The following is a 12,521-nucleotide window of genomic DNA, read 5'->3' on the forward strand; positions in this document are numbered from 1 at the left end:
AATACTACAAAACATTCTGGAAACACCGCAATATTTGAACGCTTTGAATCATATAAACTGCGTATATCATGAATTCAACAAACTGCTCAACGCTATACAAAAACCGCCATACTGAAGTTAAAAAATCAACTGCTTAATACTAAAGCCCTTGCAGTCTTCATAATACCCAGCGTTACTGGTGACTGTTGAGGCTTCTCGCGTTCTGCGAAAATGTCTTTGATTGCAAATGAGGAGTTTCAACACATTCTTCGTGTCCTCAACACCAATGTTGATGGGCGACAGAAGATCATGTTTTCCCTGACTTCTATCAAAGGAATTGGTCGGCGTTTGGCCAACCTTGTATGCAAGAAGGCCGATGTCAGGCCGAACCACTCAGGTGGTATCCAATGCTCTTGACATGAAACTCAGGGATGACTTGGAACGCTTGAAGAAGATCAGGAACCACCGCGGTCTTCGTCACTACTGGGGCCTTCGGGTGCGTGGACAGCACACAAAGACCACTGGTCGCAAGGAAAGAGGGTTTTCTTTGAAGAGACACAAGCTCGGACGATTTGGATGGAGTCGGGGTTTTAAATCGGCAGATGGAGGGAGCGCAGGAGAATGTCGACGAAGAAGTTATGCGTGGACAGCACACAAAGACAGCTCTCAAATCTCGGGGTAGATTACTGCAATATAGTAACGAATACACAGAAAAAAGGCGTCACGTCTATGGATCGATCCTAGTGCCAAGACTGTTGGTGTCTCAAAAAAACGTTGAGCATAGATAGATCGGAGTGGCGCCACCAAATGGTATTCAGGTTTTATCAGGATTCGAGCAAGCTTGGCCGTCCAGAACCAAATGGAGAGATGAGTTGTACAACAACCATGGCGGCGATAAATGATAAGATTATCTCACTAGACTGTAGTCACTATACAGCAGAGATAAATATTGTGGACTCTCGGGCGTATTGAATGGAAAAGACGGAATTTCACACAGTCGAGTTATTTAGATACTTGAACGAGCCTCCACAGCCAGAGACAGCTGAGGACCAGGACAATCAATGAGAGGCAACGGTGGAGAGGCAACGAAACGGATGAAATGCAGGACAATCAATGACTGTTAACCGATGCTCAGAGAATTAATTACACGCAGGACAGAGGAGCGCTCAGGACAGAGGAGCGCTCAGGACAGAGCAGCGCTCAGGACAGAGGTAAGGGAGTTACAAGGAATCTGGGACCTGCGCTCTGATACCATGTCAGGCCAGGGTAACTCCAAAATGGGCAGAAGAAAACTGGTTGATTATTTCATTAGACAACTATTGTTTATATACATAAAATGGACGGATCAGTTCATCTTCTTGATGACTGTTCACGTTCCTGTTTACCTAACCATTGAAGATTAGGTGTGAACATTTCTATTACACTTAGAAAATCAGCAATAGGAAATCTCTCAAAAAGTTGCTTTAAGGCTTCTTCCAATTATCCATTTTCAAGCTCCAAACAGAACTAGAAAACCATAGGTCCGAATCAGATATCTAAGTATTGCCACAGTCCAACTTCAAAGTCTATCTCAATTAGAATTTTGTTATAGTTTGAATTTCAAGGTTTACCACAGTTTAAATTCAAATTTCCAAGAGCTAAAAGTTCTACTCCAAATGAAGGTCGAGTCTGTCCACAATGGAATCCCAAAATAGAAATCTGAAATCACCTCAAATTTTTCACTTGTTACAAGTCCAAAGTCATAATATGAATTCTAAAACTCTGATCTAGGGGCTGCTCCAAGTAAGGGAATGTATAGGGGTCTAAGAACTTCTCCACAAGAGGCAACAAAGGAAGTCGGAAACTAGCAAAAGATGACTCCAACAACTAAACAAAAATTTACCAATAAACCTTGATTCAAAACAGAGATAACAAACCCAAAATCTTTCTTTGACTTGCCTCTAAGTTCATGAGCTGTGAACTTTTCTTATTACTTTAGGTCTAAGCTCTTTGTCTTATCTTTCCTGATCGAGTTGGATGAGTAAATGGAGGAGTCATATTGGCTATTTATACTAATTTTTCCATGCTTGAACCGTCATGTCTATAGGAGAGCTATCTTATGTTTAAGTAGGCCATCTTGAGGAGGACAAAAATTGTTTTTCCACTTGATAAATGCATTTCTCCTCATCGAAGAGGAGTGAGGAGGCATGTTATAGCTCATTGGAAAGTGATTAATGTACTCTTTGAATCTATGGTATCCTTATCTTCATTAGGTCATCCTTTGGCATCAATAACAAATTGTTCTTCCAACAATTATGGTACCAATACCACTTATACTTTAGAGTTCTCAACTCAAAACAAAGGGTTCTTTTGGAATTATGCACTTCTCTTGTAAGAGGACATTCAAGGTTCTTTAAGATATACCATAGGATCAAAAAAATATTTTATTGGGAAAGTCTTAAAGCAAAGGTGCAATAATTTGTGGTGAAATGTTTGATATGACAACAAAATAAGGTAGAGACCATCAAGACCACATGACTCCTTTTGCCATTAGCCATTCCAAGCCAGTGTAGGAAAGAAGTCTTGACGGATTTATTATAGATTTACTCAAATCTGAAGGAAAGAGTGTCATTATAGTAGTGGTAGATAGAATAACAAAGTATGTCTATTTTTTGCTCTTTCTCATCCTTTTAGAGCAAGTATTGTGACAGAAGCATTCATGGAAACATCCAAATGCTACATGGAATACTAAAGATTATTGTAAGTGACAGAGATCCAATTTTCACTGGAAAATTTTGGACTGGATTATTTTCTTGTTTGGGTACTCAATTGCCTCACAATTCATCTTACCATCCTCAATCTGAAGGGAAAATTGAGATTGTGAATAAATGGTCAGAAGGATGCTACATTGCTTTGTATCTAATAAACAAACACAATGAGTCAAAAGGTTTCCCTTGGAATAATGGTGGTACAGCACATCCTTCATACCTCATCAAAAATGTCACCATTTATGGAACTATGGATATCGTCCTCCATCCATCACACCATCCTTGAAAAAAAGGCTCAAACAATAGAGGATCGCATACAAAACAGTGAGGTTCTCGAACTATGAAGGACAACTTGTTATGGCACAAAATGGGATGAAACAAGAAGCTTATTAACATCGCAATAAAAGGGAAGTTGAAGTAGGGGATTGGGTATTTGTGAAACTACAACCATATAAACATGTCCTTCAAGCAGCAAAAGGAGGAAAATAGATTGGCAACAAAGTATTATGGCCCCTATAAGGTGTTGCAAAGGATTGGAAGTATGGCTTACAAATTCGAGCTGCCTATGTTTTCATGTGTACATACAGTCTTCCATGTTTCTTACTTAAATAAGGTAATCAGTGACAAACTCAATCCAAATTGAGATTAAATTAAGAAGGGAAAATAATACTAAACCCAAAAGCAATCATGGAAACAAGGACTAAGTAGCAGAGAAATTGAGAAATCACTAAGTACCTCATCAAATGATCCGAATTGGATCCATAGAATACTGTTAAAGAACCATGACTCTATCGGGTCGGGACAAATCTTTAAAGAATTCAAAACAGCGATCAAAAACACCCTGAACCAGTGGCAATGGCAGCCAGTGTGGAACGACGAGGACCTTGGTCAAAGCGCACTGACTGAGGCCCATGGAGACTGCGCAGGAGGTCAAAGTAGCCCCTAAGAACCCCAGATCGGGAAAATAAGGAGGTTTTTGATGCGCGATTAGTGTAATCGCACATCGCTAGGTGAACAGGGTCGTGAAGGAGGAATCCCATGCACTCGGATGCATGGGGGAGCTGGAGAACCGCGGGGGGAAAAGGTAAAAGCACTAAAAGTACGAAGGTGGGACCCGCGCTCTGGTAAACCGACGATATTGATCGGGATGCCCTTAAACGGTAAGAGGTTTTGGACGAGAGCGGAGCGATTCCATTCATCGATTGACGCGTGGCAGGCGGAGGTGAGAGAAAACCGTCGTTGATCGCGCGCTATCGGTCGAGCAAGTCAACTGCATGTAATGTGCGTATGGCGTCAGATCTAGAGGCCCTAGATTGGACGGCTGGGATCGCGCCCGATGGAGGAAGCGGAATCAACAAGGGAATACGCCACGATTTGTAAATATTTGGAATCCATTTGACCGCCACGGTGGAGGAAAGATTCATCCATGACGTAACTAAAGAAATCAACCAACGACGCAGGCTGGCGACATTTAGAGGAGGACATGTGGCCACTCCCTGAGTGTTGATGATAACGCCGAACATGGAACTCCAAGCGCCGCTGCAGAAGGTGAATCGAAAGACACAGAAGAGGAACCGAACAGGCATTGGAACGAATGGCTAAAAGCCATGAACAGGGACAGAATACACATTAGATAGTTATAGAGAGATTCAGTCCGAGAGAAAAGACATAGAGACTAGAATCCCGAGACGAGGACGGAACACAGAGAACAGTAAAGCAAAGCAGAAGAGACAGAGGGCCGAGCTGACCAAAGGCAGCATCGAGCACCAGAGAGCTTGAAGACTCAAGCCAACCCATAGAGGATCTGTCCAGACTGAGCACCACATTTGGCTCTTTACACTGTAGACCAGAAGGTCACAGAGCTGGTAGGAAGAAGAAGAGTTTGTGCACTCCAGTGGCTTGGGGAATCCAAGAACCACCTTGCCAAGCAAATCTGCTTCAGGAGAACTCATATTGAGTCTCTGCATTGTAATTCTCTGCTTAAGACACAATAAAACAAGGCCACCACTGAAAGCTGGACCAGAGATGTAGCCCTAGAGGATAGGGTGAACTTCTTATTAAAAGTTCTTGTGTCTGAGTGTTTGCTTACTATATTTCTCTGCTGTCTTTCTCTTTAAATGTCTGTGTATTGGCAATCTGATCAATCCGTTGTTTCAATAAAACAGAACACACACCAGCACATGAGTCTGTAATACCTTTATTCAATAAATTCTTAATTGATGTCACTCATAGGGTGAATATCAGATCAAGTGGTATCAGAGCTTTAGGCTGTAAGGTTAGACAAGCTTGTGTTGATTTAGTTGTGAACGCTCACAAGATCAAAGCTCAAATTAGGAGACTGAGAGTTGGTGGAAACTAATCCCGAAATTGGGAGAGTCTATTCTCAGAAGACAATGTCAGGGGAAGGTTCTGCAGGGCCAGACCCTCAATTCATAGAAAGTTTCCTAGCTATAAAGTCTATGGTTGAAGAAATGTACAGAGACTTTAGAAAGCAAAAGGTTGAAGATTCATCAGGTTCTAAGCAGGATAAAGAAGAAAATGAGTCTCACTTCCATGACCACTCCAAAGGAAAGGGGAAAGAGGAAAACTTTCTCACACCTCCTAATAGCCCTGTGCATAATAAGAAAGCATCTTTGATTAGGCTAGATGTTAAATTTGATTTGCCTATATATGATGGAGAGCTAAATGCTGAAAAGTTGGACAATTGGATTAAACAAATTGATGTGTATTGCAGAGTACAAAACATAGACTCAGACAAGAGTAAGATTCAGCTGGCAAGCCTATGCCTAGGAGGCACTCCCTTGGTTTGGTGGGAAGGTAGAACCCAAGCTGATATGAAAAGACATGGCAAGACCATCTCTGTCTGGAGTGAATTTGTTGCTGCAATCAAAAAACAGTTCTATCCATTGGCCTACATGCAACAAGCCATGGTGAGTTGGCAAACTCTTCGACAGTTGAAAGGGCAAAGTGTGCAAGGGTATACTCAAGAATTGAGAGCATTGATGTTGGGTATCTCATTAGACTCACCAGAGACTGTTTTGAAGTACATTAGTGGTCTACACAGCTACATGAAGCATACCATCCTCATGTTTAATCCCACTAGTATAGATAAGGTATCTGTACAAGCTACTCATCTAGAAGCTAGAGGAAAGAATGGAAATCCAGAAGTTGGGGACCATCCCAACCCACTGTAAGCAAGAGCAAGGAGAAAAGAAAGCAGAAGTGGAAAGCAAGGAAGGCTAACACTGCACAGAAAAGCAAAGATTCATGCACTCACTGTAAAAAGGATGGGCATGATGATGAGCATTGTTGGATTCTGCATCCAGAGCTGAGACCTAAGAAGTTCGAGGGCAAGAAGAAGAAGACAGTTGCAGCTATTCAGAAAGATTTGGGGTCAGACTCGGGAGATGAAACAACTATAGCAGCCACAGGTATAAAAGGTTGTCTACTTTAGAGAATGCTGAAATCAAGAAGCAGGTGGAGGAGTTGCTCGAAAAAGGGTTCATCAGTCTGATCACATCACCATGTGGGTCACCAATCGTTTTGGTGAGAAAGAAAGATGGCTCATGGAAAATGTGCATTGATTACCAAGCACTGAACAAGATAACAATCAAAAATCGTTATCCCCTTCCTCGCATAGATAATCTTTTAGATCAATTAAAGGAAGTTGTTTATTTCACCAAGCTGGATTTGCACAGTGGATACCATCAGGGTAGAGTTGCAGAGCAAGATGCATGGAAGACTGCTTTCAAAACAAAGCAAGGATTGTATGAATGGTTGGTTATGTCTTTTGGCTTAACTAATGCTCCTGCTACTTTCATGAGATTAATGAATGATGTACTCAGACCTTTTCTTGATGATTTTGTTATTGTGTATCTGGATGACATTCTGATTTTTAGTAAAACGTGGGAAGAACATTTAAAGCATGTTAAGCAGAGATTAGATGTTTTGAAAAGAGAAAATTTACGTTAAACTCTCAAAATGTGAATTTGGCAAAACATCTGTAAACTACTTGGGTCATATAGTAGGGGGAGGTGAATTAAAAATAGACCCCTGTAAAGTGGCAGTGATTGTGAACTGGCCTAAACCCAGGTCTGCTACATAAGTGAGAAGCTTCTTAGGAGCAACACAATATTGGAGGAAGTTCATTTCTAACTCTTCCTCAATTGTAGCTCCCTTACATGCTTTAACAGGATTGAATAAGGTGTTTCAGTGGGGAGGCAAACATCAGAAAGCCTTCGATACCTTGAAATAAAATATTAGTACAACACTTGTACTAGCACTTCCAGATCTACAAAGACCATTTGAGATCCAAACTGATGCCAGTGATTATGCCATGGGAGCAGTGTTGACACAGCACGGTAAACCCATATGTTATCATTTTGAGACTTTTAATCTTGCAGTAGTTAACTATCCTACATATGATAAAGAATTGTATGCATTAGTCAAAGTATGAAAAAGTGAAAACATTACTTAATGGGCAAAGAGACAGTAATACATACTGATCATCAACCACTTCAATATCTACACTCCCAAACTAAGTTGCAGTAATCAAGACATTATAGATGGATGGGTTTTCTACAACAGTTTCATTTAATCATCAGATATAAAAAAGGCATACATAACAAGGTTGCAGACATCTTATCTAGACCCATTATAAATGCATCTACCATACTTAAGCATAATTCTGTGCTACATGAAAGCTACATAGAACAATATGCTCAGGATATGGACTTTAAAGATGTATATGCAACTTTGAGTCAAGGCAAAAGAGTAGAAGAATTGGACTATCATATGAAGGACCGACTCTTCTATCATTGTGGGAAACTCTGCATTCCACAAACTGAGAGGATAAAGATAATTAGGGAAGCACACACTTCTCTGATATCAGGTCACTTTGAGGTAAGTAAAACAGTGGCATAGCTGTGAAGATTCTGCTATTGGCCAAAAATGAATGAGACGGTTTCTAGATATGTAAGAGGGTGTGCCATGTGTACTAAAAGCAAGCCCAGCAATAGAAAACTAGGCTTGTACACTCCATTGCCAGTTCCTTCTCACCCTTGGGAAAGTGTTTCCATGGATTTTGATGGAGGACTGCCTAAATCTAGGAAAGGTCATGATTATCTATATGTTGTTGTGGATAGGTTCAGCAAAATGTGTATTTTGATACCTTGTAGTAAACAGATTACAGTTGAACAGACTACAAAATTGTTCTTTGAACATGTATGGTTTCATTTTGAATTACCCACTTCCATTATATCTGATCGAGACACTCGATTTGTGGGGAAGTTTTGGTCCAGTCTGTGGGAACTGATGGACACCAAGCTAAAGAAAAACACAGCTTTTCATCCACAAACAGATGGCCAGACAGAAGTGGTAAACAAGACAGTGATCCAGTTACTGAAAGGTTATTGCAACAAACATCCTAAGCTTTGGGATGAACACTTGTGTTATGTGCAGCATGCTTACAACAGAGCCAAATACTCTTCTACACAAAGATCTCCTTTTGAGACCTGTTTTGGTTTCACACCAAGGTCTCTTTTGGATTTTGTCTTTGGTAAAGATACCATGGTTGATGGACACAGTGATGTGGACAAGGCAACTAGGTTCATTGAACAGATCCAGGAGATCCACCAGGTAGTACAGGAACAGCTGGAAAAGAGTCAAGCCAAGTACAAGGCTTGGCATGATAAGCATTGGATGGAGCATAGTTTTCAAGTTGGAGACCAAGTCTGGTTGTATATCAGCAAGGACAGGATGCAAGGTGAAGGTAAAAAGCTAAAGCCTATCAGGTATGAACCTTTTAGGATACTTGAGAAGATTGGTGAAAATGATTTTCGCCTTGATCTACCAGCTTACATGCACATCTACTCAGTCGTAAATGCAGATTGCTTGAGATTGTTTGAACCTTCAATGATTGAGGAGAGCAAAGACAATTGCCTTCTATTGATGCCCTGCTACTTGAATATCTTAATGAGTTACAGGAAGACACAGTGCTGGACAGGAAGGTGAGGACAACGCGCAAGGGAGATGTTGTGTACCTCAGGATTGGTCTCAAAGGTTCAAAGCCGAGCAGTGCAAAGTGGATTGAGATTCGACAAGTGAGAAAACAATACCCTCACTTAGTTGATGCTTGAAAACCAACTTTTGGTGGTCCAAAAACTTTTTTAGTGGGAAGGTCGTGATCCGAATTGGATCCATAAAAGACTGTTAAAGAACCATGACTCTATCGGGTCGAGACAAATCTCTAAAGAATTCAAAACAACGATCAAAAACACCATGAACTAGTGGCAATGGCAGCCAGCGTGGAAAGACGAGGACCTCAGTCAAAGTGCGTTGACCGAGGCCCATGGAGACTGCGCAGGAGGTCAAAGTAGCCCCTGGGAGCCCCGGATCGGGAAAATAAGGAGGTTTTTGATGCGCGATTAACGTAATCGCGCATCGCTGGGCGAACAAGGCCATGAAGGAGGAAGCCCAAGCACTCGGACGCATGGCGGAGCCGAAGAACCGTGAGCGGAAAAGGTAAAAGTGCTAAAAGTACGAAGGCGGAACCTACGCTCTGGTAAACCGGCAGTATTGATCGGGATGCCCTTAAACGATAAGAGGTTTTGGACGAGAGCGGAGCGATTCCATTCATCGATCGATGCGTGGCAAGCGGAGGTGAGAGAAAACCACCGTTGATTGCGCGCTATCGATCGAGCAAGTCAACCGCGCAAAATGTGCGTATGGCGTCGGATCTAGAGGCCCCAGATCGGACGACTGAGATCGCGCCCGATGGAGGAAGCGGAATCGACAAGGGAATACACCGCGATTTGTAAAGATTTGGAATCCATTTGACCACCATAATGGAGGAAAGATTCATCCACGACGTAACTGAGGAAATCAACCAACAAAGCAGGCTGGCGACGTTTAGAGGAGGACATGTGACCACTCCCTGAGTGCTGATGATGACGCCGAACAGGGAACTCGAAGCGCAGCTACAGAAGGTGAATCAACAGAGGCGGAAGAGCAACCGAACAGGCATTGGAACGAATGGCTAAAAGCCATGAACAGGGACAAAATACACAGTTAGACAGTTACAGAGAGAGTCAGTCCGAGAGACGAAGATAGAGAGACCAGAATCCCGAGAGGACGGAACACAGAAAACAGTAAAGCAAAGCAGAAGAGACATAGGGCCAAGCTGACCAAAGGCGGCATCGAGCACCAGAGAGCTTGAAGACTCAAGCCATCCCATAGAGGATCTGTCCAGACTGAGCACCACATTTGGCTCTTTCCACTGTAGACCAGCAGGTCACAGAGCTGGTAGGAAGAAGAAGAGTTTGTGCACTCTGGCTTGGGGAATCCAAGAACCACCTTGCCAAGCAAATCTGTCTCAGGAGAACTCATATTGAGTCCCTGTATTGTAATTCTCTACTTAAGACACAATAAAACAAGGCCACCACTGAAAGCTAGACCGGAGATGTAGCCCTGGAGGATAGGGTGAACTCCTTATTAAAATTTCTTGTGTCTGAATGTTTGCTTATTGTATTTCTCTGTTGTCTTTCTATTTAAATGTCTGTGTATTGGCAATCTGATCGATCCGTTGTTTCAATAATACAGAACACACACCAACACATGAATCTGTAATACCTTTATTCAATAAATTCTTCACTGATGTCACTCATGGGGTGAATATCAGATCATCAAATGGAAGAAGCAACATGGAAAATGAATTGTTCATGTAGAAACACCCACAAATGGTCAAGTGTTGAGTACAATACTTTTTTGGAGGGTGGGCCATGTCAAGCCTATTTAAACCCCATGCCAACCCTAAAACCCTTTATTAAGCCCTAGATATTGAGTAATTACATTTATGTTGTCATATTGTTATGTAGGCCAAAATCTCTCATGATCCCATTTTATGATAATTGTACCATGTATCTTTTATATATATATAAAATAGACCTAGTCTTAGCAGCATCAAATATTTTATTGTACATTGTATTCATTATAAAATGAGGTTACCCCCTCAAAGAGGATTGTAATTATAGGTTTTTTTATCATTTTTATGGCACGAAGTTTGTAATACATTAAACGAAAGATATTCTAGTATCTCATAACACATAAAATGAATAGTCTAGGGTTAAACAAAAGAAGAGCCTACAAAAACACTTGAACAAAAACCAGCGAGCATAAATGAAAAAAGGAAGCACATGTTGAAGAGTCCAAGAAATAAAAATCAATAGTAAAGATTGTTTTATATCGCCTCCCACACCACATGGAGAAACAACAATCAACAAGACCAAAACATGAATATCAACAAGTTTACCATGTATTAACATGGAACCAAAGAGAACACTGACATTAAGGCACATGGAGAACTAAAAGCAATGCATGGAGATATCAAAGCAACATGAAAGGCATGGATCCCATGGAAAATCCAAAATCAAAAAAAAAAAAAAAAAAAATTGAACTCCCTATCCATATTTCACTAGGATGGCTGGAGGCTCATTCATGGTACCAATGGACAACGTAGTTCACTAGGTCATATTATATAACTTATTTCCATGTTTGGGTATGAAATATGCCAGCGAGAATGAAATAAGATTCTTCTCTATATTCTTGTAATGTTTATGGTGAATGTTTTGAATATGTTTAATGTTTCAATATGTCTATAAAGTTATGGTTTATTTTCTTATATCTATCAAAATTCACACTTTGTCAAGCCTATGAAAAATAATGCATTGAAATGTTCCTCGTATAAATTGTTGCCTTATTGGTTTTAAACTTTGAATTTTCCTTGCATTATAAAATTGCATTGAATAAGCTCATGTGAGGTTTGTTTGTTTCACCCTCAATGGATATCTCCAATTCACAATCTAAATAAAGGTCTCTATACACAAAATATAGATACAAATTTTAACATTGAAACTAACATTTTGAATTCTTCCTCGACTACTTCTAACTATCACACCTCTTCTATTTATGCTTTAAAAATTGATCTGAATTTCTCTGATCATTTAACCTTATTCTAATTTTTTTAAATATGTATAAATAATATATATATATATACCATTTATTTTGTTCATTTAGCTCTTCCATATTTTTGAAGATAGGTAGAAGCATTTCATCTAATACTTAATATATATACCAGTGATTTGGTATTTTTAATAGAGACACAAACTTGTTAAATTTAAAACTTAAAAATATATATTAATTAGTTCGTAAGTCTACTTAAATTTTTCATTTTTTCGTTTGGGATGCTGTACTTTATTTTGATTATACCACACACTAATATGTTTTCAATGTAGGCGTATGCATTGTATTGAATTCGTCATCTTTACGTGTATGGTTGCCCCAAAAAGACATAATGAAGAAGTTGTACGAGGGAATAAAGAAGATGATTACACGCGGAATGTAGAACATGGAGATTTAAAGTGTGGATTTCTCTTTGTATATTATCCCTTGTGATAGAAATGAGGTACATGACAAGTTGTCATTCTTTGTATTATTTCTTGTGTTATAAATTACTTGTTTGATTTGACGAGTAGCCATTCTTATTACTGCATCTTCGTTTGTTCATACAAGCATAATCTTTATAATTTGTATTCTAGTAGTCGTTTGTTCATACCAGCATAATCTTTATAATTTGTTTTCAAATAGTTAGTCCTCATGAATTTGATTAGAATCTCCACAGCCCTGGATTTGGCCTTAAAACCATAAACTTACCATAAAGAGATGTACATGGAAAATTCTACAAAAATCTAGCAATTCGGATGTACATGGAAAATTCTACAAAAATCTAGCAATTCTTGA

General features: G+C 40.0%; 1 pseudogene; it reads left to right on the plus strand.

The window, feature by feature from the left end:
• Positions 1 to 210: 210 nt before the first annotated feature.
• LOC149257292 (small ribosomal subunit protein uS13z/uS13y/uS13x pseudogene) lies at positions 211 to 661 on the plus strand (annotated as a pseudogene).
• The last annotated feature ends 11,860 nt before the right edge of the window (positions 662 to 12,521 follow it).

Source organism: Pinus tabuliformis, chromosome 6 (genome assembly GCF_031772625.1).
Source record: "Pinus tabuliformis cultivar Carrire ecotype Pingquan chromosome 6, CPIR1, whole genome shotgun sequence".
Taxonomy (NCBI): domain Eukaryota; kingdom Viridiplantae; phylum Streptophyta; class Pinopsida; order Pinales; family Pinaceae; genus Pinus; species Pinus tabuliformis.